Source organism: Cavia porcellus, unplaced genomic scaffold (assembly GCF_034190915.1).
Source record: "Cavia porcellus strain 051 isolate PalLab524CR breed Dunkin Hartley unplaced genomic scaffold, mCavPor4.1 scaffold_21, whole genome shotgun sequence".
NCBI lineage: Eukaryota > Metazoa > Chordata > Mammalia > Rodentia > Caviidae > Cavia > Cavia porcellus.
Genome location: NW_026947504.1, coordinates 25,400,213 through 25,426,431, shown reverse-complemented (window position 1 = coordinate 25,426,431; position 26,219 = coordinate 25,400,213). Strand labels below are relative to the sequence as shown.

Here is a 26,219-nt window from a genome sequence, read left to right as displayed (position 1 = left end):
TCACCAATTCATTGACTGGGACAAATGAGGATTGGTAAACCCTACAGGTCCCTACTGTGTCCCATGCACTGGTACTTCTAAGAGCTTACTGTGGTAGCCAACCAGATATACTCATACCTTTCTGTGTGCTGTCTATATAACAGTGAAATCAGTGTTAATATACACTGAAAAAATTCTGCTTTAAGCTTATGAAAGTTTTTCACTATTAACCAAAATTTTAGAGAAGAGAACATTATGTTTCTAAGGTAATTACCAATGTCAATATCATTGACAACTACTAAGATTTTGAGATTTTTTGCTAGTTCAAATGATGTCGGAAGAAAAAGTAAGACTCTTGGATCAGAGAATAACAGTAATTGGTCAGCAATAACAGTAGCCATAACATTAGAATTTTTGTTTTTGTTCCTTAAGCACCAGTTTCCACAAGAGAATACAATTATGCCGAGACAACAGTTGTAATGTACAGTTTGTTGTGTTACAGGAAAAGAACTGAGCTTGGAGAGCCAGTGTATTTTATAAAGGGCAGTAAGGATATCAGTCCTCTGCACTTGACAAAGGTACTATCTTTGTTAGACTGGACATTAAGCTACCTACTCATCACTCCAGAGGCCAATACTGGGTCTTCTAAACCTATAAGCCAACCTACCCTTTGCTTTGAAGGATAACAGTTTATTTGTCCACATTTGCTTACTATATAAAAATCTTTGAGACTATCCAGTATTATAATTTTTTTTTCCTAGAAATTATAGGCTGGGCATGGTAGTGCACACCTGTAGTCTCAGCATTCAGGAAGGAGGCAGGAGGATTGCTGTGAGTTCAAGGCAAGTCTCAACTATATAGCTCAATGCCGGCCTGAAATACACAGCAAGACCCTGTATCAAAAGAAAAAAAAGAGGAGGAAAGGAAAAAGAAAACAGATAAAAAAGAAATCTTGTCCTTCCACAATGCGCTTTGTATAAATTAGAAGTTAAAATACATATAAATATTGTCAACCCATGCCTTTCCAAATATTACCTTTTATTACCCTTCTTCCATCACTGCAAATTTTCATAATGATTATTTGGTTTCTGACCTTCTCTCCTTTAGGATTCTTGGAAATATTCTCATTATGATTTTTTCTTTGCAACAAAAAGCATTTGGAAAAGTCTGACCTCCATTCATAATAAAAACCTTACATAAAAATGGAATAGATGGTCTTTATATCATTCTGATAAAAGCTGCCTATGAAAAATCAATAGTCAACATCACACTGAATGGTCAAAAGCTGAAAACTTTTGCTTTAAAATCAAGAACAAGACAAGGATGTTCACCATGATCACTCCTGTTCAATGCAGTCCTGGAAACATTAGCCAGAATAAGAGGAAGAAATAAAAGGAATAAGGACAGAAAAGGAATAAGTTAAATTATTTTCAGATGACATGATACTCTACATAATAAACCCTAAAACTCCATGAAAGACTTCTAGATGTAATAACCAAATTCAGTAGTATAGCTGGATACAAAGTCAACATTCAAAAATCAGTAGCATTCCAACTAATTCACTGAGAGACAAATTAGAGAAATAACACTTTTCATAGTAGCAAGGAAAATGAAAAAGGAATCAATCTAACCTCAACATTGAACACTACAGTACTCTGAATACGGTAATTGAAGAAGACATCAGAAAATGAGAAAGCTATCCCTTGTTCTTGGTTAGGAAGAACTAACAGTGAAAATGGCCATACTTCAAAAATTGTTATCCAGATGTAATGAAATCCCAATCAAAATACCAATAGGATATGTAACAAAATTAGAGAAAACAATCCTAATAGTCATTTGGATCCAGAAGAGATTTAGAATAGCAAAAGCAATTCTGGGCAACAAAGGCAAGGTTGAGGACATCAGAATTCCTGGCTTGAAATTATACTACAAAGCTACTGTGATAAAACAGCTTGGCACTGGGAAAAACCACAGGCCTGAGGATCAGTAGAACAGATTAATAACTGTAATCTTTAACAACTGCAGACATACCACCTTATCTTTGACAAAGAGGCCAAACATCTTCCCTAAAAGAAAGACAAGCCTTTGTAATAAATGGTGATGGAAAAATTGGCTTTCCAGATCCCAAAGATTAAAACTGGACCTATCTTTCAGAATGCACTAAATTAAACTGAAATGGATCAAAAATCTAAATATTAAAACAGAACACAATCATCTGGAAGAAAGAATAGGTAGCAAACCTGGAAACATTGGTGAAGGCAAAGACAAAACCTCAGTTGCGCAGGAATATCACAAAGAATCAAAAACTGGGATCTTATCTCATTATAAAGCTATTGCACAACAAAAGAAACCATCCACAGAATGAAGAGACAACTCAAAGAGTGGGAACATTTTTTACCAGCTGTTTCTCAGACAAGAGACTAATATCTAGAAAATATAAAGAACTAAAACAAAATCAGATCTCCACATTAAAAGAGCAAATCCAAACATGGGTATCTGAGGTGAATAGACACTTCTAAGATAAAGAAGTAGAAACAGTAAATAAATATATGAAAAATGTTCAGCATTACTGCTCATTCAAGAGATGCAAATTAAAACAATGTTGAGATTCCACCTCACTCCAGAAAGAATGACTGTCATCAAGAAATCAACCAAAAACAAATGCTGGCGGGACTGTGAGGAAAAAGGAGCCCTAGTGCGGAGATGCCTGGAAACACGAGGACTGGAGGTCCCATTCACCCAGCTATTCTTTCTCTTGGTATCGTCCAGAAGAATTAAAATCATCATACCATGGCAATATACGCACACCCATGTTTACAGTGCCACAGTTTGTAACAGCCAAATCTTGGAAACAGCCCAAATGTTATCAACCGATCACTGAATTAAAGATGTAGAGCTTTTTTTTTTTTTTTACAAGGGAGCACTACTCTGCCACAAAGAAGGCTGAACTGGAGCTATTTCTAGATAAATACATGCACCTTGAGATCATACTCTTAAGAGAAATAAATCAGATAAATATATCTAAATATCACATTGTTTCTGTGGTGTGAGAAACTGAAAGTGTGTATAAGGCCCCAAATGTATAATAGATACTGTGAAATAGGAAGAAAATAGTCAAATGGGATGGGGAACTAGAAGGGGGAAAGAGGAAAGGAAGAAGGGGAAAGAAGAGAAGGAAAAACTGGAAACCGAGTTTTTGTAAATGAGGAGGGGAGGAGGAGTTGACGGGGGAGAGGGAACCGGGGAGAAAAGAAGCAGCAAGACATCCCGTGTCCAGGCAAAAATTCTCTCAGATGAATGTTAGCATTATGCATTTCTAAACCATACCAATAACATTGATTTTAAAAGATTATTAAAGCCCTCCTTGCAATACAAAAATATTTTTTCCTTGAAAATAATCCACCCTGGGGCTGGGGATTTAGCTCAGTGGCATAAGCACCTGCCTTGCAAGGAGGCGGTTGTGAGTTCGATCCCCGGTACCGGTAAAAAGGAAAAAGACAAAAAAAAAAAAAAAAAAAAAAAAAAAAAAAAATCCATCCTATAGTTAACCCTCAATCTTAGAAATTTTGAAAGATTAGTAAAATGTTATGTTGTTTCATTATGGTTACAGTTTTCTTTTCCCCTTCTCCTTGCTGTGCCTTTGTTTGTGTCACAGTACAAAATACTTTTGATTCTTGATAACTCTACCAGACATCAATTCTCTTATCAAAGATCTGAGACTACAGTAAAAAGAAAATCTCTATTATCTGTTTATGCTAATTGGAACATATTGTCTTGTTTTGTCTTTTGTAATGAGACACAGAAATGATAATTTTATCTCAGTTAATTTTAAATAACTAGTGTTTTACATGGAATAAGAAATTGGTTATAAATTTAAAATATAGCAGGTATCCTTGAGAAAATGCCCTATCACATCTGGTTTAATTCTAATGGAAAACTGTGACAATTGTTTCCGATTTTTTCAACTCTAATTGTCTGTGGTAGATTTATCTGCTGTGGATATAAGATTTGTAGCAGAATGGAGCATGAGTAATAGGCAGCCTGCTCTGCATTCATTCTAAGCAGGCTGCTCACTGGAGGGACGCTTTAACCTCTTCAGAAGTCCATTGTTCTGAGGAGCAGACTTGGACACATTCTGTCTCAGAGCCAATTTTGTTTCTGTCCATAAAGCATTCAGTGATTGCCTTGGTTACTTTTCTCTTGTTGCAGGGCCAAAATATCCGACTCTCGAAATTAAGGAAGGAAACTTGAAATTAAGGAAAGAAAGGTTTATTTATCTCACAGTTTAGTGGAGGTTTCAGTCCTTAATCAGATGGCTCCAAGGTAGGGTGGCATGACACAGGGGCTACCATTCAAGGTGACAGAAGACAGCAAACCACAGAGGCAAAAAGGGAGGAGCCTGTGAGTGAGCCTCTCCTCCTGCCTTATACTAAGTGCAGTTCACCCTCCAACCGCCTCTGGCGCCTCTGGCACGGGCTCAGGATGTGTACAAGTGAGGACCCTGGCTGCTGCTGAGTCACTTAGTTAAACTTCTAAACTTCTCATTTGACACACTGTATGGACTGTTACAGTGCCTGACCAGACTCACAGAACTTCCCTGTGAAAATTCCATAGGGACCATCTAATTTTGTTGATTTTCAACCTCCTATGTGGTGTAAATCCACCAAGCTCCTGGGTCTCAGGAACACAACAGGAAACAACAGATGACAGTAACAAACATTTTTACCTGAAAATGATTGTGCTTTCTTCCACTATGATAATGTCTTGATATGCTATCTATGCTGCTTTTATGTTTGTGGTAGGGAGCCCCTGCTAGGTCCAGCCTTGATTGGTTAGCATGGCACGTCTAGTTTGTGGCAAAATTAGGGTGAAGGCCCACATCTCTATGTAGAGTCTGGTGTGTTTTTCAGTAGCTTAGCCCCAGAGGCCCTGAGCACATGCTCAGTCATCCCTGGAGTCCTTCAAGCTTTCCATTTATGTCTACATCCTAAGTCTGACTATGATAAGTGAATTAGCCTCAGGCATAAATTAGGCAGTCTTCAATAATGCTTAGAGGGTCACGAGGGTACCATTTAGTAAAGCAGAAATTTATTTTAACTAAAGATAAATTCTTAAAAAGAATTATGTACCTCTAAGTTCATTAAACCACAGCTGAGAACATTTGATATAGGAATTAAACAGATAATCCAAAACGTTTGTTCTTCAAGGATTATTTAAGAATCTCAACTTTTCACTTGATGAGAGACCTACCATGTTTTCTTCACGTATTCACTGTGGTGACTATTAATGAATCAGTAGTTGGTTACATATTCATCCATCTGTGTCATATACTTTTATTGAGTGACAGAAATTTAAGAATAAAGACAAGTCCAATATCCCCTGAATTTAAGTCACCTACCATCTGGGAAAGAATAAAAAACATAAACAGAAATTCGTCCAATCTGCATAGGAATACAGACTACAAAATATGGGAAGATTGCTACTTTATAAAGCACATTGTAAAAGGGGAACAGGGGTTGATGAGGGGAGGGGAATGGAGAAAAAAGAAGCAAGATACATCATGGACAGGCACAAATTTTCTATGATGAACGTTATCATTATGTATATCTAAAATGCACCAATAAAAACTTTTTTTTAAAAAGCGCAGTGTAAAATTCCTGCTTTTGTAACTAATATGGAATCTTAGTATATTAATATAATAGTGACAATGGAAAACAATAGCAAACAAATACAGTTTGCCACCCTAGGTTGAAAAGCCTTCCCATCCTTAGCCCCACTTAAAGCCTGAGTAATTCTTCTGTGGGATTTCTGAATTATGGTCCTCATGATCTCATACAAACTCAGATTCTCCACTTTGGCCTAAATTTCCTGGGGGTACCGTTGGACTCTTTTCACAGGCCCAGTGACAAAGCTGGCCTTTTCAGGAAACTTCCAACACTGGATTCCCACATCAGAGCAAGGTCTTTCTCTCCAAAAAGGGAAAGGACTAACTGTTGCTGCCTCGTGATACCCCATTCTGCACCTTTGATGCCTTAGGGAATTTGCTTTTTTGCCAAATGGGTACAGTGGCTTTCCTCCCTAAGCTCTACCTTTGAAGTCTCCTCTTCAAAGTGATATCTGAGTCAGAACGCTTGATCTTCCCCACTTCCTCTTAGTCTTCAGTGGGAAAGCCTCCTGCAAATGGATTAGTGGAAGTCCACTCAAAAGCTCCTGAGAAGTGCTTGGATGGCCCTGAACCTTAGCTCAGGCTGAGTTTAGGACTTTCTGCCTTCATGCCTACACAACAATTCTGATGAAACCGCTTTGAGCAAGTGGTAAAGAGAACTGCCTGTTAGTATCCTCTTCTGGGCTATTGTATATTCCTGTACAATTTTCAGAATAAACAGTCTTTGAACAAAGTAAAGCTTTCCATATGTGCACTTTTGTGATTTTAGCATGCACTATGTGAGCACAGAAAAACCTGAGCTGGGCCCAGGGCTGCTAAAACAATGCCAAGTATCTACAGTATACTTCCTTACACAAGTTTCCATCAAGGGTACTAAATTTTTCATGATCTCAAATATTAACAAAATTCTTAATTATATCCATTGACACAGTCAATCAACTGATTTAATATCATTTAGAAGTCTTTGAGAAAGATAAATTAGTGTGCATAAAGCTCCGGGATGACAAAATGAAGGTTTTTCAAATAGTGGGGATGGAAACTATTTTTTCTGCAGGGCACTGCTGGTGTGTAATATTTACTTGCATGGTTATGTTTATCTGCCATCAGAAGCACAGATGCCTGCAGGTTGTACACAGTAATCCAAAGGTGAGCTATAAACCCCTCTTCATCTCACAGGCACTTGTCACATGCTCATGATAAGGGACCACCAATATTCCTTTCTACAATGCATATACTGCTGTGCTGATTGTGATTGCAGTTGCTAATACTGTACATCCTAAACTATTTCTAACTCCATTTGATGGCAGTCTGGTAATGTTTCAGTTTTGTGGGTTTTATTTCTGAATCAGCTTCAATAGAAAATGACAAGGTTACAAAGCACTATCAATAACGTGGTTCTGGTACCCTAAGTATCTCTGTATTTCAGTGATACATGCTTTTAGTTAACTACAATGAGCTGGGAATGTTGAAGGAATGCTCTACATGGCAGAATTTCTTAATATTTGCATCATAGCAGCTTCTAACTATGGGCTACTCAACTATGTTAGAAGAAATTGGAATGAGTTACTTTAGTGTGGAACAACTGACACAAGGTAGCTTTCCCAAAACAAAAGCTAAAGAAAGACTTTCAAAAAGTAAGGCATACGTTTACCCAAAGATCAGTCTCCATAAAAAGCCGAGGGAGTAATTTCAGGAAGTTTGTTTTAACACAATCCAGATCCTGTAGTAAGATAAAGTAGATATTATTCATGAGGTTTAAAAGGAAGTGGGGAGGGGAGCTCATAAAGGAAGCACGATTGTGAGTTGCTATGGACTTGGATGTTTGTCCCCCAAAGATTCCTGTGTTGGAAGCTGAGTCCCCTTTATGGCAAGGGGGAGTGGTGTGGCTTAGTGGGAAGTGCGGGAACTGCCCTCCCCCTCCCTCAGCCTTGAAGTGGTGCGGTTGCTGGTATCCTTTTTAAAGCTGATGCTATACAGTTTGGACTTTCGGCCACCAAAACTGTGAGCTAAATAATCCTCTTTTCTTCATAAGTATCCAGCCTCAAGTATTTGATTATAGTTGCAAAACTCAAACTAATACACCATAATCAAGACAATTCAAATGTGAATTTGAATTGAATTCACATATTATCTCTTCTAATACAGCTAGCTCATAGTGACGGTTACAAGCTTTAAATCATTTGTCTATTGCTATGAACTAATAAAACAAACCAATACTTATTAAGTCTCCTGACAATCACAGAACTCATAAATGGCTTGAAGTTCAGTTTTAGAAAAATCAGCACTTTAGGATTCCAAACTGGGTCTGGATATATGCAAAGGAGGCAAGTTTTAATCATTTTTAGCCTTACATAGCTAGACAAAGAGACACTGCATCAAACCTACAAATTTCATTAGAGTGCTATCTGGGTATCCATCACTGTCTAATTCCTATTGGCATCCCCATTAAAAGGGGAGGAGAAGGAGATGGAGAGGAAAGTGAAGGGATTTAATATTAACCCTGGGAAGAACGCTCTGGTGTTTGTACATATTTTCTACATTTTGATGATTTAGCAGGTCCCATAAGAAAGACTGATGTCCAGCTTTCCTTAGTCATTGCTCCCAGCTATCATACAAATGAAGGCATGGACCTTTTTTGTACATGAAGATGTCTCAAAAAGTGAAGAATTTACTATCTCTTGAGGACTTCGATTCCCTCCTAAAAGTGTCATAGATCTTTCACCTAAGCATTTCTTTACTTCCATTCAGTTCCTGCCTGGGACAAAGTCCAATCTTTTATCAAAGATTGCCTGGAACAGTGCGTACACCATATGATCACAGGGAAGGAGCAGCGACCCATATGGAGAGTGAACTCTTGACCTAACGCCTATAAACGCAGTGCACTTGCCAAGTAAATTAATTGGTTAAGAAGAAAGAAAGCAATTTTCCTTCAGAAAATAAACTTGCTTGCTCAGTACTGTCTACTGAATATTAAATAGTCTTCAGCATTTTCATCCTTGTTTAAATAATTCTGTCACTTTCATTCTTTACCCAGAAAGCTCCCATTTCCAGTGACTTACCAACCAAGAATGTTGCCTTACTGCAACCAAGAATATCTATAAACCTTGCTTGCAAATTACAAAAAGATATTTTGGGGGTGGTTAAAGGAATTAAAAATTATTATATAATATGAGTTGCTGTTACATGTATGAATCACTATTATATTTTTTAGGGACAATAATTCTATTAGAATTTTGTATATAACTATGTATTCTTACTCTTAGAAAGTTACAGGAAATATTTAGGGGTAAATTGTAAAGACATGAAATATTCAAGGGTAAAGTGTGATGCCTGTAACTTTCAAATCACAACAGAGAAGAGATATTGCAAAAATTAATAAGGTGATGGTAATCTGCTTATTCATAGAAATTTTTCTGTATTTTTGAGAATTTTCAATATATACATTTGGAGAAAATAATTTTCCTTTCCTGTATTAGGGCAGCTTGGTGGAAAAAAAAACATTCCATAAAGCATATTAAAATTATATGAAGCATATTATCTCCAAATAGCTAATTAAAAGAATTAGCCTATAAATGTAAGTACCTTTGGTTGAGTTTGTTTCTTTTGCTCATTTATTACATTAACAGTTATTGAATATGCATACTATGCTACATAATGTGGGGATAAAATAATAATCAGAAACTCCTCTAGTAATACAATGATTAGCAATAAATGTTGTCAGTGCTTTCTCCCATCTATTTCCATCCCCTTCATAAATTATACAGTAACCACTATTTAATACTGCTCAAAACCTTCATCATATCTTATGTATCTTAGCTGAATTGCTCCAAGCCTGCTCGTACCATTTCTCTGCTCAAATGACTGCTGCTCCATTGGCCTCAAACCTCTACAGACTTATTTAGCATGACTTACATCTCAAAACATACACTCAGTGAAGGTTTAATTGTTTTTCATTTTCTACATTGTGATGCTACTTTTCACTTTTAGAGTTTACACATGACATTTTCCCTACTTGAGTCATAATCTCCACAGCACCTCCCTGCCTCTTACAAATCCTTTAGATTTCATATTATGTGTGTGTTACTTCCTGCAGGAAGCTTTCTTTGACCTCCAGAGTCATCACATTTGCAAAGCCCTCTTCCCTTCCCCTAGCATTCCACTTGTCACATCATATCACAACTGCTGGTTTAATGGGCCGGTTGGTGCTTAAAAATTAGTACACTGTGTTTCTTATTGTGAACTTTGGCACCATTGATAAGATAAAGACAATAATACTGGAAGCGACAGCAAATGGGTTTTGGAAAATTGTTCAGTTCTTTGCATATGGGTAATATGAAAGTAATGGTTATGATGTGTTGTCTCAGGGAAACTGTCTAGTTACGAATTTCCAGCAAAGACTAGATGGTGATACATTAGCTGCCTATTTACTTAGAATTACAAATCCTTAGGAACATGTAGGAAATTAAAAATTAAAACCAGTTGTACCTGCCTATTATGGCACTATTGTGCACACATGCATACACAACTAAAAGCCAGGGGAATAACTGAAACACTCAAAACCTAGCATTATGCTTATAAACTCAATAGTTATTTAAAAACGGCATTATTTCAATGAATGCTTACTTCAGCTGCTGTGACTGGCTGTATGTCCTGAGTGGATTAAAGATTTTGCCTTTCATGTTCATTTTGACTTTGGAGTAGTCATATGGTGCCAGATCCAAAGAATAAGGCTGACAAAGACACACCACAATGTTTTAGGCACGTGCCTTCCTGTGGGATGTCCCCTGGCAGCAGCATTCGCCTTAGCTTTGATCACGCTGCATAAAGACACCCAGGAAAGAGGACTTGCAGAACTGCTTTGAAAAGTGATAAAAAATGGTGGGATAAATATATTTGAAACAAGAGGACCTAGTGTTTTGAGAGGAATTAATGGTGATGCATTTTTTGCTATAACAAATTATTTTAAATTTAAACATTCACCATATATTTTGTTCATGCCTCATAGTGAGCTGTTCACTACAAAATCTTTCTTGGGTCCTCTGGTAACAGAAATAATTCTAATTACAGGACATTTCATACTTTAATGTGTACCATGTTACTGATCTCTCTCTCTCTCTCTCTCTCTCTCTCTCTCTCTCTCCCCTTTCCTCCCTCCCTCCTCTCTCCTTTTCTCTTTCTCCTGTCCTGAATTATTAATGACAGCCAGCTGTGATTTACTAGCTGTTTTGCACTGTGCTTCTTAAGTATATCACTGACATCAGTTAATTGCCAATGCCAGAACTTTGCCATAATCTCTGTCACCCTGCTTTCCACTTACACGCTTGTTATTTTGCCCAATTTTCATTCATCACTGATTTGCATCTAACAAATAAAATGTTGTCTACTGTTCTGTATTTATAGTAGTACTTTGATTCAGTATATTCAAAGTTTGAAGTTTGGCTTTAAGAAATATCTAATATGTTATACATGCATCTTTATACAGTCCCTTTCAAGTTTTAAAAATCAACCACATAACATAATGTATCATAATTCACTCTCACATGATAAATGAATGACTGAATTTGTAGCTTGTGCCTTACAGTTTATAGCATATGTGTCACAAAACATCTCTACACAGCATTTTGTCCTTTTGACAACTCCAAATAGCAAGGTAATTACATTCATTACAATAAACTTGAAGTCTAAAGATCTTCAATATTACCTTCCACATAGTTTTAGCATTGGATGCATTTATTCAATGTCTTTTTGAAATCGAATGCATGTATTGTCTTGGTTCTCTATGTGAGAATCTATTTTTAGTTATTGTCATTGAATCCTTTATCTAAAGAGTGTTATATACTGTAACATTTGCCTCTTTTTTTTTTTTTTTTTTTTTTGGTCCTTTTCGTTTTTATTGGTACCAGGGATCGAACTCACAACTGCCTGCTTGCAAGGCAGGTGCTTATGCCACTGAGCTAAACCTTCAGCCCCACATTTGCCTCTTTCTAATTTAGATTTATTTTTCTGTATCAGAATAAGGGAGTCATTTCAGAATTAAGGGAAAAACATAAAGCAGACATGGAAGTTATATTTCTTTGCAATTATTACCAGGAAGTGTCTGATATTTAATTTTCCAGTAAGTATACCTGTAGTTTAATAGTAACAAAAGTGAACATGGCTTACATATGTGTTAAACAGGATTTCTACCCTTATATACTTGATTGCCAATGATATTTTCTGCTTTCTTCCTTTGGAGGAATTGATGTTCTAGTTGTTTATGATCTTGTATCAGCAAACATAGGACTCAGCCTTGAACCTCTGGGTTTTTAAATTAGTGTTTATTTTAATAAACCTCCCATAAGTCATTTTTATTGTTATATTTTATTATTAATACAGTTATCACCACTCATGGTGTATATTACATCTTCAAAATGTGTTCATCTTGTTAAAGATTAATTTTGTTGGTAATGATCACATTCATCCTAGAGAATCTGTACCTGTACATGATATGACCTGATTCTTGTTTTATCTTATTTTGCTCATTTTATAACTGAAAGTTTGTACCCTTTGACAAAAGGTACATGATCTTCGCATTCCCCCCTCTCCTGCCACCCACTGTCCCCCAGCTTCTGAACCATCATTGTATTCTCTGATCCTCTGAGTTTAGCTTCTTTAGCTCTAGAGCTAAGTGACATTCTACAGTGTCTGTTTTTCTGTGTCAGGATTCTTTCTCTAAGCATATGCTCCCCAGCTTCATCAATGTTTTCACAAATACAGAATTTTCTTCTTTATAACTGAATAACATTCCATTGTAAATATGTATCATGATTTCTTTATGTCTTCATGGTCACTTGGGGTGTTTCCATTTCTTGGATATTATAGTGTTATGAAAAACATTGGAGAGTAGGTAGCTATTTGATAGTACAGGCATCTATTTGAGATAGTGATTTCATTTTTTTCCATATATATACACATCTCCACCAGTGAATTTTCTGGACCACGTTATAGTACTATTTTTAGTTTTTTGTGGAATCACCATTCTTTTGTCCATACTGGTCATATCAATTTTTATTTATACTAATATACAAAAGTTTTCTTTTCCCCATTCTCTAACACTTGCTATCTCTTGAATTAACTGGAGTGAAGTGACATCTCCTAATGTAATTTTTGGTTTACATTTCTCTGGTGATTAGTGATGTTGAGCCTTCTCTATATGCTTGCTGGATATTTGTATGTCTTCTTTCAAGCAATGTATACTAAGTCCCTTGTCCATTTTTAAATTGTGTTATTTGTATTGTTGCTTTGAGTTGTGTGAATTCCTTACATTGTGGGGATACTAGCCTGTCGATGTCCGCTCCCGGCCGGCAGGAAGGACACACGACAAAGTCTGGCAGTGGACAACCTTTTTTTTTTATTTTTCTTTTCCGTACAGCCTGCCCTGGGATCGCTCCCAGCCGAAGCCTCCTTTGGTCCGCTCCCCGCGGCTCCTTCTGGGCTTCTACTTCCGGGCTTCTTCTTCCCCCCCAGGGGTGGCACCAGTATATATACGGATACAGTGTCCAATCATGTTAAAGTAAGCAAGGCAAGCTGATTGGCTAACATCATCAGTTGCCAGGCAGACTATATTGTTGAGCGGGTTGCTTACGCGGTAAGCAGGAAACTAACGTGCTCGATGGGAGGGGTAATCTACCTCAGGCTTTACTCTTTACTACAGGCCTCACGTCCGCCAAGTGAGGCGACCGGGCTCGGGGCTGCGGCTCCCAACATCTCCCCCTTTTTTATTTTTTTTATAAATGTGCGCATCGTAGCCCTTCCTGGACTGGGTGCAGAGGCTTATGCCCTATGCGTAGGCCCACCGTAGGTCCTTGGCTTAGACCCTGGTCGGCCGTCCCATGGTCTGCCAAGGCCCTGAGGCCCTCGTCCTTTTTCTAGGGCCAGGCACAAACTGGACGGAACCTGGATGCACACAAGCTTGCACTCATTTCCTCTCTGTAAAGAAATCCCCTCGGAGAGAAATTTAGACCTGGGCAGCATCTAACAGTCCAGCGGCTTACGTGCAGGATGGGGTAGGGCCTGGCTTAGGTTGAGTCGCACCGGGGGAGTACGCTCTTACCCGTCATTGACTCTCCTACCCAGCTATGTCATAATTTTTTAGAGGAGGAGTGTGGGAAGCTCACCACCCCTAGACTCGGTCGTAGGCTAGGCGAGCGAGCCATGCATATGCCTGAGGATCTTCTTGTCCATTTCGGGCTATCGCTATTTCTATTCATCTTGTTGGTTGGTCTGTGATGGATCTCCGGTAGGGCAGGTCTGATCTTCAGTCGAGGGCTTTGTCGCCCGTGTCAGTCTCTCCGGTACCCACAGTGGTTCTCGTCCCGATTCCTGTGGGAAAACACAAACCGCGCCTCGGTTCTAGCTGACCACTGGATCCGGGCCCATCTATTGTCCTGTCAGGACATCTTTCCACTTCACCCACCCTTTATGGTTGGGGGAAGGGTTGCAGTGCTCCACGGCTGGGGAGCAATTATCATTATTTAAATTTAAAAAATTGTGTGTGAATAGTGCCATGGATAATCGTGCCTTTGGGGCCAGGCCTTGGCCTACTCCCCATTTTTGTTTTTGTAAAATTTTTTTGAGGCTTTTATGAGCCCTCTCAATGATTTCTTGACCTTGGGGATTGTATGGGATACCATGTTTTAATTGAACCTCCATCATTTTGCAGAACTCATTGAAGGCTTTGCCTATATAGGCTGGTCCATTATCAGTTTTTAATATTTTTGGTTTGCCCCATGCGGCCCAAGCCGCCAGGCAATGATTGATCACATTAGACACTTTTTTATCTGTTTTTGTTGTTGTGAATATGACGTGAGAACAGGTGTCTGTGGAAACATGAACATATTTAAGAGTCCCAAACTCCTGTATATGTGTGACGTCCATCTGCCAAACATCACCAGGGATCAAACCTCGAGGGTTTACTCCCATCGGTATGGCAGGTTTGTATGTGGCACAGGAGTCACATAGTCGCACGATATCTCGTGTATCTGCTCTGGAAACATGGAAATGGTTTGCTAGTGTCTTGGCATTGACATGAAACTTATCATGGAAGGCACGGGCTCGCTCGATTGGTGTTAGTAAGGTAAAAATCCATAACGGGCGAGTGGCAGTATCAGTAGCCGCATTCCCCTGTGCCATGGGCCCCGGCAGGGATGTATGTGCTCTTATGTGGGTGGTGAAGACCTTATGGTGTCTGTTCTGAAGCAATGTCTGGATAGACAGGAACAGCCCAGCCACTGTGGAAGTGGATCTAATTAAACCGGCAGTCTCAAGCACTTGCATAGCATTGACCACATACCTAGAATCGGAGACAATATTAATGGCTTCTGAGAACCGTTCAAGAATCATTTTAACGATCTGTAGTTTCACCACCTGAGGCTGATCAGGTTTAAATTGTATGGTAACCGGGGGCTTGCCTAGGATCACATAGGCGCCTATCCCCGTCTTAGAGCCATCTGTGTATATTGTAGTTGCTGGGACTAATGGCTCAGAGGCAGTAACCTTTGGAAAAATTATAGGGTGCTGAGTGACAAATGACAAGATAGGGTCTTTAGGGTATTGATTGTTTATATCCCCATGGAAAACACATCTCAGAATGGCCCATGTATCTATGCAGGCAGCCAGGGTCTTGATCTGGCTGGCGGTATAGGGTACTCGGATGGCTTGTGGTCCTGAGCCAAAATGTTGGACAGCTCTATCATGCGCTTCAAGGGCCAATGAAGCGACTGCCTCCGGGTAATGCTCTATGACTTTTGCAGGTGAGACCTTAGGGTGTATCCACAGTAATGGTCCTTTTTGCCAAATCACCGCTGTGGGCTGTAGACTAGTCTGTAGCAAACAGACATCAAAGGGTCGCCCTGGTTCAATTCTGTGTAAGGTAGCCCCACCTAAGGCTTTTTTCACTCTCTGTAAGGCAGCTCTTGCCTCAGGAGTGAGCCTCCTGTGGGAGGCTATATCTGGGTCTCCCTTTAGAAGGTCGAACAGGGGTTTGAGATCTGAATTTGGTATATGTAAATATGGCCTAATCTAATTAATGTCTCCCAATAGCTTTTGCATGTCATTTAGGGTCCTAACGCCATCCGTCCTAATGGTGACCTTCTGTGGAGAGACTAGCATAGGGGAGATTTTCGCGCCTAAGTAGGTCACCATTTCTCCTCCCTGAATCTTGTCGGGGGCAACATGCAGATTAGCTTGTCTCAGGGCCTCGACCAACTGGCCGAGCATATTATTTAGCATGTCTGGGTCCCTGCCGCTGAGCAAAAGGTCGTCCATGTAATGTACACATCTTATCTTGGGAAAGGATTTCTGTAGGGGGGCCAGTAGGAAATCAAGGTAAATCTGACACATAGTGGGACTGTTGGCCATACCTTGGGGCAGCGTTATCCACTCGTATCTGAGATCAGGGCTTTCTTGGTTAATGGTGGGTAAAGTAAAGGCGAACCTATGAGTGTCCTCTGGATGCAGGGGGATTGAGAAGAAACAGTCTCTAAGATCTATAACATAAACTGGCCAGGACTGAGGGATGGCTGAGAGAGCTGGCAGCCCCCTCTGGACCGCCCCCAGGGACTGCATCTGCGCGTTGACCGCCCTTAGATCATGGAGCAGCCTCCATTTGCCAGACTTTTTTTTAATTATAAAAATGGGGGTGTTCCATGGGGAGGTTGACGGCTTAATGTGTCCTAATCTAAGTTGTGTACTGACTATTTCTGACAAGGCTAATAGCTTCTCCTTAGGCAGGGGCCACTGAGGTACCCAAACCGGATCATTTGACCTCCAGGTGATTTTGATCGAAGTGGGTAGGAGAGCTTCTTCAGCGGCCCCTAAGAAAAACCCAGCCCTTGCCTACCTTTTTTGTTCTCTACTGGTATTGGGGATGTCCGACCCTGTAGGGCATTGCCCAAGCCTTTGTCGGGGGTATATCCCTGGTTCCTGAGTATATCCTTAGCCTGGGGGGAGCAGTTTGACGTAAGCGTGACATCCATCTGAGTGAGGATGTCCCTTCCCCATAGAGACACTGGCAACTGCAACACAAATGGTTGGAAATGGCCCTGATGACCCTCCTCATCGCACCAGAGCAGGGTTGAAGCACTAACCTGAGGAGCTGACACCATCCCCAGGCCCTGCAGCGTGTTATCTGCAGTGTTGGTGGGCCAGTTGGAGGGCCAATCCTTTCTAGAGATAATGGAACGGTCAGCTCCTGTGTCTAGGAGCCCTGTTATATTCTTGCCATTGACCTTAAGTGAGAGCATGGGCCTTTTATCAAGTATTATATGGAGTCCCTCGAAGACTTCCCCTGAGGAACCGAAACCTTGACTTTCTCTAATTTTCTGTTTTGAGGGGAATCTCTTGTGGAGACTGGGGAGCAGCAAGAGCTGCGCTATCTTGTCTCCTTTATTGATTACCATAGTACCCACAAGACATTGAACCATAATTTTAATGTGTCCTGTGTAGTCTGAGTCTATGACCCCCGGGACTACTATGAGACCCCGAAGGGCCGTGGAGGATCTCCCGATCACCAGACCCACGGAATTTTCGGGTAACGGTCCCTTAAAGGTGGTTTCAACCACTTGAACACCCATATCAGGCACTAATATAAGTCTGGAGGCGACACTGAGGTCCACACCTGCTGACCCAGGGGTGGCCCTTGTTGAAGGCTGCCATCCTGAGCTGTCCTGTCTCTGGGGCGGGGGCCCGCCTGTGAAGGGGGCCCCCTCTGGCCGTTTTTTGGCCCTCTAGCATCTCGTCCACAAATACGGTTGCCCTGAGCATCAAAGACCGACCTATACTCCTCAGCTTTGTGTGATCCCCTCTTGCATCGCCCACAAACATATGGTTTTTCATTCCTAGGGCGAGGCCTAGCATCTGCATTGTTTGGGCAATGACGTTTAATGTGTCCTGGCTCCCCGCAGGCAAAACACCCTTTAGCCTTACATTCCCCTTCTAACCCGCGAGGTCCCCTCTGCTGTACAGCCGCGGCCAGGAGAGCAGCCACTCCCGAGTTGGAGAGCGGCCCCCCTATCTCTCTACATATCCTAATCCAGGCGTTGAGGTCCTTGTTCTTATGAGGAGTTATCGCTGCCTTGCACTCCTTTGTACATTGCTCGAAAATCAGCTGCCTTACCAGCGGTTGAGCCACTCCCGGATCAGAAAATATCTTATCGGCAGCATCTTGCATTCGGGCCACAAAGTCAACAAATGGCTCTGTGGTACCCTGAATTACTGGGAAAGAACCCTGCGACTCCTTATCGAGCGACTTAGGCTCCTGACAGCTGGTCTCTTTGGCCTCCTTGCCATTCAACTTTCCCTCGTCCTCGGAGTCAGACGACTCCGAGGCTAGAGCCCCGTCCTTCTCCTTAGCATCTTTGTTCCCCTTGATGGGCCCCTCTCGGGAGCTCCCCGACTGGGCCTGCTCAAATACCCTGCGTACTTTTGTAAGCTCTTGAGAGCTTTCTCCACAACCACCCTCGCTCTTAGTGTTGCTACCTAGCATGTTTCCCATCTTTTAATATGTTACTCACCGCGTGAGGCCCAAGGAATCCGCCACTTACGCGTGAGCCTGAGGGGAGTCTAAAAGCCCTGTAGGTGCGCGCCACCCAGAGCCCAGGCTTATCCCCAACTCACCTGTCTCGCAGCTCTGTACTGGAGCGTTGTCCGCTGTCACGTCTCGGGGGTGATCAGTCCCCGTACGGGCCACCAAATGTCAATGTCCGCTCCCGGCCGGCAGGAAGGACACACGACAAAGTCTGGCAGTGGACAACCTTTTTTTTTTATTTTTCTTTTCCGTACAGCCTGCCCTGGGATCGCTCCCAGCCGAAGCCTCCTTTGGTCCGCTCCCCGCGGCTCCTTCTGGGCTTCTACTTCCGGGCTTCTTCTTCCCCCCCAGGGGTGGCACCAGTATATATACGGATACAGTGTCCAATCATGTTAAAGTAAGCAAGGCAAGCTGATTGGCTAACATCATCAGTTGCCAGGCAGACTATATTGTTGTGCGGGTTGCTTACGCGGTAAGCAGGAAACTAACGTGCTCGATGGGAGGGGTAATCTACCTCAGGCTTTACTCTTTACTACAGGCCTCACGTCCGCCAAGTGAGGCGACCGGGCTCGGGGCTGCGGCTCCCAACACTAGCCCATATCAGACATATAATTTGCAATTACCTCCTCTCATTCTGTGGGTTGCTATTCCATTTGTGAACTGTTTCCTTTGACGTGTGACTGCTTTTTAATTTGATGTAGTCCCACTTATTTAGTTTGGGGTATGTATCCAAAAAAATCATTTTCATGACCAGTATCAATTTTTTTCCTGTGTTCTTGTAGGAGTTTTGTGGTTTCATACCTTACATTTGAGTCTTTAATACATTTGGTTAATTTTTACTTGTAGTGCAAAACAAGGATCTAATTTCACTCTTTTACATGGGGATATATAATTTTTCCAATATCAGTTATTGAAGAAACTTTCTTTTCCCCAGTATAAATTACTTACAATGTTTTGTCTTATGTTTTTTCAACTTTATGATGGTGTAAAAGTCACATTCATCGAATATAAATTATACTTTCAATTTTGAGTTTTCTCTGGGCAGTGATCACGGGTATCAGTCATAAGCCGCAGCCTCAATCAAGAGAGAAACCAGCCAACACTCTTCATTGTGCTCTGATGCTGAGTTATGTGTTTGGCAGGTTAGGTGTGTTACATGCATTTTATTTTCAACACATGATGAGTTTAGCAGGAAGTAAGACCACTGTGTGTTGAGATGCACCTGTATACGCATGGCTTTATTTGTGGATGCTTCTTCCATTTCACTAGTCTATGTATTTGTTTCTATACTATAGAATCTATTCTTTTATATAAATGGTATTAAAATATTCAGGAATAAATTATTGAATTAAAACCAGCATCTCTCACTGACTAACCCAAGAAAAGAACATGCACCTTCTTCCTTGTTCTGGGATTGAACACAGGGCCTCACGCATGCCATGTGCATACCTGACCACTAAGTTACACCCACCACCACCAGCACCACAACTGTGCCTTTAGTTTAGGTTTTGTTTTTTAAAATACACTTTTGAATCCCAAAGTTTTTGACTGACATTGAAAGAGAGAAACAGAACCAAAATTATTTGTTTGGTTTACTTTCAAAGAACATTGTGTCTTTTCTAGAAACAGAAAGTGGTTAAAATTCAAGGGTTAATCTTATGTGTCAGCTTAGCTAAGTTAAGGATGTTCAGACAGTATCTTAGTTACATTCTTGTTGCTAGGACACAATAGCCAACACCCACAAGATAAGAAGGAGAGTTTATTTTTAGCTCACAGTTTATGGTTTCCGTCCATAGTTGGCTGGCTCTAAGGCAAGGTAGCATGGCAGAGAGGCATGGCAGAGGATCAACAGTTCATGACTTGACAGCAACACAGCAAGTCAGGAGTGGGTGAAGGATATATGCTCCCAGGCCACTACCATAGTGACTCTCCTCCTCTCATCAGATATCACTTTTCAATGGCACACCCAGCTATAAACTCATCAGTGGACAAATCCTGTGTCACACACTCATGATCCAGTCACTTCCCAAAAGTCCTGCCTATGAGCACATGACTCTTTGTGGGAACACCTAGTTATAAACTATTACAGATTGCCTGCAAAATATTATTTCTGAATGCTTCTATGAGGGTGTTGATGGAAGATATTAGCATTTGAAGCAATAAACTGAAAAAACAGAAGCTGTCCTCAGAAACGTAAGAGGGCATTGTCTAACTGTTGAGGGCCTGGATAGAACTGTCGATGTTCACTGATAAGAGGTAGAGGAAGAAGGCACTCAAATGTTCTTCTGTAGAGAAGACATCTACCTGCTGCTCTTGGGTGGAAGCTCTCCACATTCTCAGACATTTGGACTTGGGGATTCATACTAGTACCCCTCCCCACATTCTTAGGCCTTCAACTCTGACTGAAAATTATACACTTAGGCCTTTGTAGTTGGTCTAAATTATACTATCAGCTTCCCTAGTTCTTCAGGTGGAAGCTCATGAGACTTCATTTTCCATAATTGCATGAACCAACTTTCATAAAACTCTATCTATCATATATCCATCCTATTCATTGTTTCTATAAAGACCCCTATCTAATGCAAAAAGATTTGCTATGAACAGAAAGTCTGAAAAATAATAATATAGGAAAAAATATAAAATCATTTGCAATCTTTTTTGGTTTGCAGAAATAACCCTTATTAACATTTTTGAACTTTCCAATCATCTGTTTACATCCCCATAGCACTAGAGAGTTCTTTCTTTGTAGTAATGGTCATCATGCTAGTTTAATGTTTATTCATATTAGTTTAATGTCATTATATATTAGTTTAATGTTTATTTTCCCTGGAGGCTTGATCTTTCAAAAGCAGGGCTATCCTTGCCTTATGAAATTCCATGTTATATGATAGTTCCTTGAGATCACAGCAGTGGTCACAATCTGAAGCCCTCAGGAAGCTGTGCAATCAAGAAGTGAACCAACCAATATGCTTCATTGTACTCTGATGCTAAACTAGGATGTTTGGCAGACACCAGAGTGCCTAGTATAGTAACTGATTTATAACACGCAGTCAACAAATATTAGCCATAGAAAGATGACTACTTTCTATGCATTCATATACACATACATCATGAATATTATACATTTGCTTATAGTTTTGCTTCCAAAAGTGACCCTATACAGTACGTGTATTATCTCTGGGGATACAATTGACATCTTACTCCACCTCTACATTTAAAAAATGTACTTAAGAAATCTTGAAGGAAATACTTTATGACTTAGAATGTATTCTGATCCAGACCACATTTACCCAGTAAAAAATTAAAAGAGCCAAAACATTTATCTAAATATGTAGCAGAAAACATTGATCTAAAATATTGATAATGCTGTAGCAACTTCTCCAAATTTATAGTAGAGTATCACATCTTTTTAATTTGCGACAATTTCTCACTAAGGAAGTAGGTGAATTGTCATGTTCCCATGAGAATAAACTAATGTTTGTTTTTTAAAAAGGAGGTGGGGAACTAGGATAGAAGAAATCACTACCCTTTCCAGAGGACCTGGAGTCTCCTATGAAATTTTAAACCAGCGCATAATCATAAAGGGGCAGGTGTTTCACCTTGGAAAAAAAATGAAAGGAACTCCATTCTATGCCAGTATTTCTCAGAACATCTGAAAGAAGGACAAAAGTGGAATACTACATTGAGGTGTCTTATATTCACTGGACAATTTCTCATAACATTACCAATAATTCATTCATCACCGAATATAATCTCTAACTTGCTTCACTGATGTATTTTTCAGTTATAATATATAGAAAGTACTCTTCTAGGCATAGGCTAATATCTGTCATCCTTAATTGCAGAAGATTGTATTGTCTTTCCTCATGCTTATCTGGCTGTTTTCCTGTATTTTTTACTCTGCTCCTGTTTTTCTGTATTTTTAAGGGACTGGATTTCTTTTCTTTGCTCTGTAAAGATGGATGGTCTTTTATTCTCTCATGAGCTCTCTTTGGCTGGTCTCTTATGTTTTATAGTATCCACTGCAGCAATCTCCATTGGCTGTGTGTCTAACATCCTCTTCCACTGTCTGAGATTCTGCCTTCTAGCCGTCTCTCCTTTTCTTTGCCATGCTAGGCTGTTACCGACCATGCTGTGATGTCCTGGACGGCCTGACACCTGCCTCACACATCCCTCAGGATCTCCACTGTCCCACCTCGGCCACCCACTTTCCTGTTCACTCTCGGGAACTCAGTCAGTCGGAAACATTCTACCTTCAGAATGGCCAGGTTAAGTATTCTCTTCGATGCTTGCAAACTAATGTTTCCATTTTCTTCTTACTTACACTTTAACCACAAGTTTTAAAGTTTCATAGATCTCCAGCCTTTTTACCTGTCAATCCTTTGAATTCACTTTTCAAAAATACGTTAGTTACTATCCTTTATATCAATATTCTCCTCTCATACCATCCACTACTTTGTCCAATTGTTCCTCTGTCATAATTCCTGGAATGTCACTACCCCTAAAAGAATCTATTTGTCTGTCTTACCAAATTAACTCAGCCTTTTAAAGTTTGCTGAAGAAAATCTTACATGATGCAGGGTAACGTTGCTATCTATTCATGTCTATCAGCCTTAACCCTCCCAAACTCTACAAAGACATTTGTATTACTTCCTCAACTTTCTGATCTTCACCATCGTCATTCCAAAATGTTCTCATTGTCTTTGAGGTCTGAAAGACACAGTTTCTCGCCTCATAGAACTTACAACTTGTTGGAGAAATCCCTTAAAATAACTATGCTACTAGTTAAGTTTTATGACAAGTGAATAAAAATAGGGTACAGTAAAATTATATGAGAGGGACATGACTTTCATTTAAAGTAGGATAAATAGAAGGCATCAGGGAAAGATGCATATAGTGTATGTGGACAGAGTTTTAGTCAAGAGCATGAATGAGAGCATGTCATGTCTACGGAGACTGCAGATGCTTAATGTATTAAGAGAACAGTAAAGGACGTGTAAGTTGTAATTGGTCATCTTTGTTAATCATGCTGAGGATATGGGCTGTTTTTCTAAGAACACAGAAACACTTTATAAAATGGAGCATATGTTTTGATTTGTTTAAAAAAGTAAAACTAAAATTCAGTATTTGGAGTAGACATGTTGAAATAGGGAGCGAAAAGCCCGAATGGATAGTATGAGGGGTGACTGTGAGGAGAGAACATGAATTAGTAGGAACAGACTAATCTTTCTAATTAGGTGAAGGGGAAGAAAAAGATGATGTTACTCTAGGAAGGTGGGCGGTCACAGTGAGGGGGGTTACTCGGGACACATCTGAATATAATTATAAAGAGGACAAGAAAAGAAAGATGTATTTGCAAAGATGCAGAGAAACTCAAGAAATTGGGTTTCTGTCAGGAAAGGCACTGTGGTTAGGGATCACTCACTTAACACTTGAAAATGACTCCTCCCTATCCTGAGAGGGGGATGTGATGAGAGTGGCACGTGTAGTGAGTGGCACAGTTCAGTTTGAAAGGGAGGCTAAGTAGAGAACTAAGCCTCAGAAAATGGGCAAAACTATACCTCAGAAGAGTAAAACTGTGCGTCCCTCAGGAAATGGGTAAAGATGTCCTTAACTGAGTTCATAGAAACCTAGACATAGGACCCATCTCAAGAGCAGTCTGTCTCACTTTGCGAGCAAGCCTATATCAACACAGACCAGCAGAAATCTCAAGGTTTCAGACTAAAGTGTGTGTGAGTTGGTGATACTAAATTTGGAAATAAAAGGGCTGATGCTCTGGTTCAGTCTCAGAGATGATATGTTATCTTGCCAAAAAGCAGGGGAGAAGGTAGATGCCGACGCAGAGAAACTGACCAATATCCAGATGCTGCCATGATGTCTCCATCTTGTGGCTTTTCTTAAAGGTTCCAGAATGTCAAGGTAATGTACATGCAACAGTAAGTTCATATTATCAATTTTGGCTCCTTAACAGAAAATGAAGAGTAATCATGGCTAGCACTGATGAAGGTATAGGAAAATCTGCACTCATAATCAGAGAATGAATCAGAAAAACTTCTGACACATGCCATTAAATAGTAAAATTGTTTCCTCATAGTAAACTCCAACTATAAAAATTTATCTCAGAGAATGAATTGTGAAAAGTTTAGGTACAATGGTGATCACAGCAGAGTTATTTATTATAGTAAAACACTGGGAAAAACTTGATATCCACTAATTGAGTAATAAATAAATTATGATATATTTGTAAAGAAATTAAACAGATTTAAAAAACAGATATATATCTGTGTGTATCAACACAGAAAAACATTAATAATACAGGCAAAAATAAGTTATCAAATTATATGTAAAATACATATGATTGTATGTATTAAAATACTACATAACAGTAATGAAAACTACCTAATAATAATGAAAAGTTGTAAAGAGTCACAACCACACATAAAAATGTATGTTAGTCAGTTGTCTGTTGCTGTGACAAAAGATCTGAGTAAAACAACTGAGAGGAGAAAACGTTTATTTGGGCCCCTGGTTTCAGAGAACCCAGTGCATGGCAAGTTGGCTTCATTGCTTTTAGACCTGTATGTGGCTGAAACACCATGGCAGAAGGACGCAACACAGGAAATGTGCTAACCTCATGACAGCCTGGAGGCAGAGAATGTCCCATATTAGCAGGTTCCCCTCTATTTCCAGTTTTGTTATATCTGCGCCCTCACCCACTTAGATGACGTGGCCCACATTTAGGGTCTTTTCTCTCAGTTTGACATAGTACATGGCAATCATCCAATAATCTCTGGAAACATCCTCAGATGAATATATATATATATATATATATATATATATATATATATATGTTTTTAAATAAAAAAGATTATTTTTAAGCTTAACAATCCAGAGCTAAGGGCCTGGGATATAGCTAAGCAACATAAATCTGCCTGGAAAAAGCAAAGTCCTGAGTTTGTTTCCTGGTATCAAAAATAAAACAAAACAAAAGGAATGAAAAATTCAAAACTAAATTCAAAATCACTTTTTTTTGGAGGTATAAGGGATAAACAAAAAGCCATTTTATGCTTAGGACACCACAGATTCTTTTCTTTCTAATGTGATAGTACACTAAAACGTTCTCAAGAGACTTGAAAGTGTTAATTCTCTTCCCTAAACATCCAACACAAAGAAAGATACAGCAAGATAAAATGATCTTTCAAAATTGAATAAAATCCAGTTAGTGCAACCTTCTCTAAATTTGAGACTAAGGTTCTTAGACTAAGACTAAGACTAAGAGTGGTCATTGAACATTCTTTAAGAACTTCAAATTTCTCCATGATGGACTCAACATAGTTTAGGATTCCCAAGATCTCAGTGCATAATGTACAAATGGAAGTATATTTTGCTTCAAAGATTCATGGAAATGAATGATGAAAAATAATTAAATATGATCAAGAGGGTAGTTAGAGCATCATTTTCAGAAACTGAATCTGATGAAAAATAATAGCAATAAATATAATAATAGTAAAAGAAAATAATAGTTGTTATAAGGCAGGCAAACATGCAGATATTTAGTCTAGCAAAATTGATACCAAAGAGTAATACCAGAAAAATGCTGTGTTAATTTGGGTGGCTATGCCAAATACCATGTGCTGAAGAGCTTAAGTAAAAAATCTTTCTTCTCATGTCTCTGAGGCTGGAGCCTGAGATCAGGGTGACAGCATGGTCAGATTCCTGGTGAGGGGTCTCTGCCTCCTCCTGGCTGTATCTTTATATGTATACCTTGACGCATGTCTCCAGAGAGATTGCATATGCATTTCCTTTTTTATTTTTGATTTTCTCCTTTTAAATGTAATGAGGTTTTATATTTATTAAAGGTATGAAAAGAAATATGCTCTTTTGGGTGTGGGCCAACTAAGTAGGATGTAAAAGTACCCTCTGCGCAGTAAAAGTGAGCCTGAGAGAGAGAGAGAGAGAGAGAGAGAGAGAGAGAGAGAGAGAGAGAGACTGCAGTGGCCATGCGGTTAA

The 26,219-nt window shown here is 39.8% G+C and overlaps 1 long non-coding RNA gene across 6 annotated transcripts in view; it reads left to right on the top strand.

The window, feature by feature from the left end:
- Nucleotides 1-26,219, top strand: part of LOC134471943 (uncharacterized) — a 65,591-nt gene that overhangs the window by 22,276 nt on the left and 17,096 nt on the right. For 5 of the 6 annotated variants that reach the window (XR_010041701.1, XR_010041704.1, XR_010041705.1 and 2 more), the window contains 2 exons: nucleotides 22,326-22,477; nucleotides 24,029-24,128. This is a non-coding gene — a long non-coding RNA (uncharacterized LOC134471943). Of the gene's footprint in view, nucleotides 1-1,086; nucleotides 3,006-22,325; nucleotides 22,478-24,028; nucleotides 24,129-26,219 lie in introns of those variants that run through there. The other variant, XR_010041703.1, reaches the window with a different exon arrangement.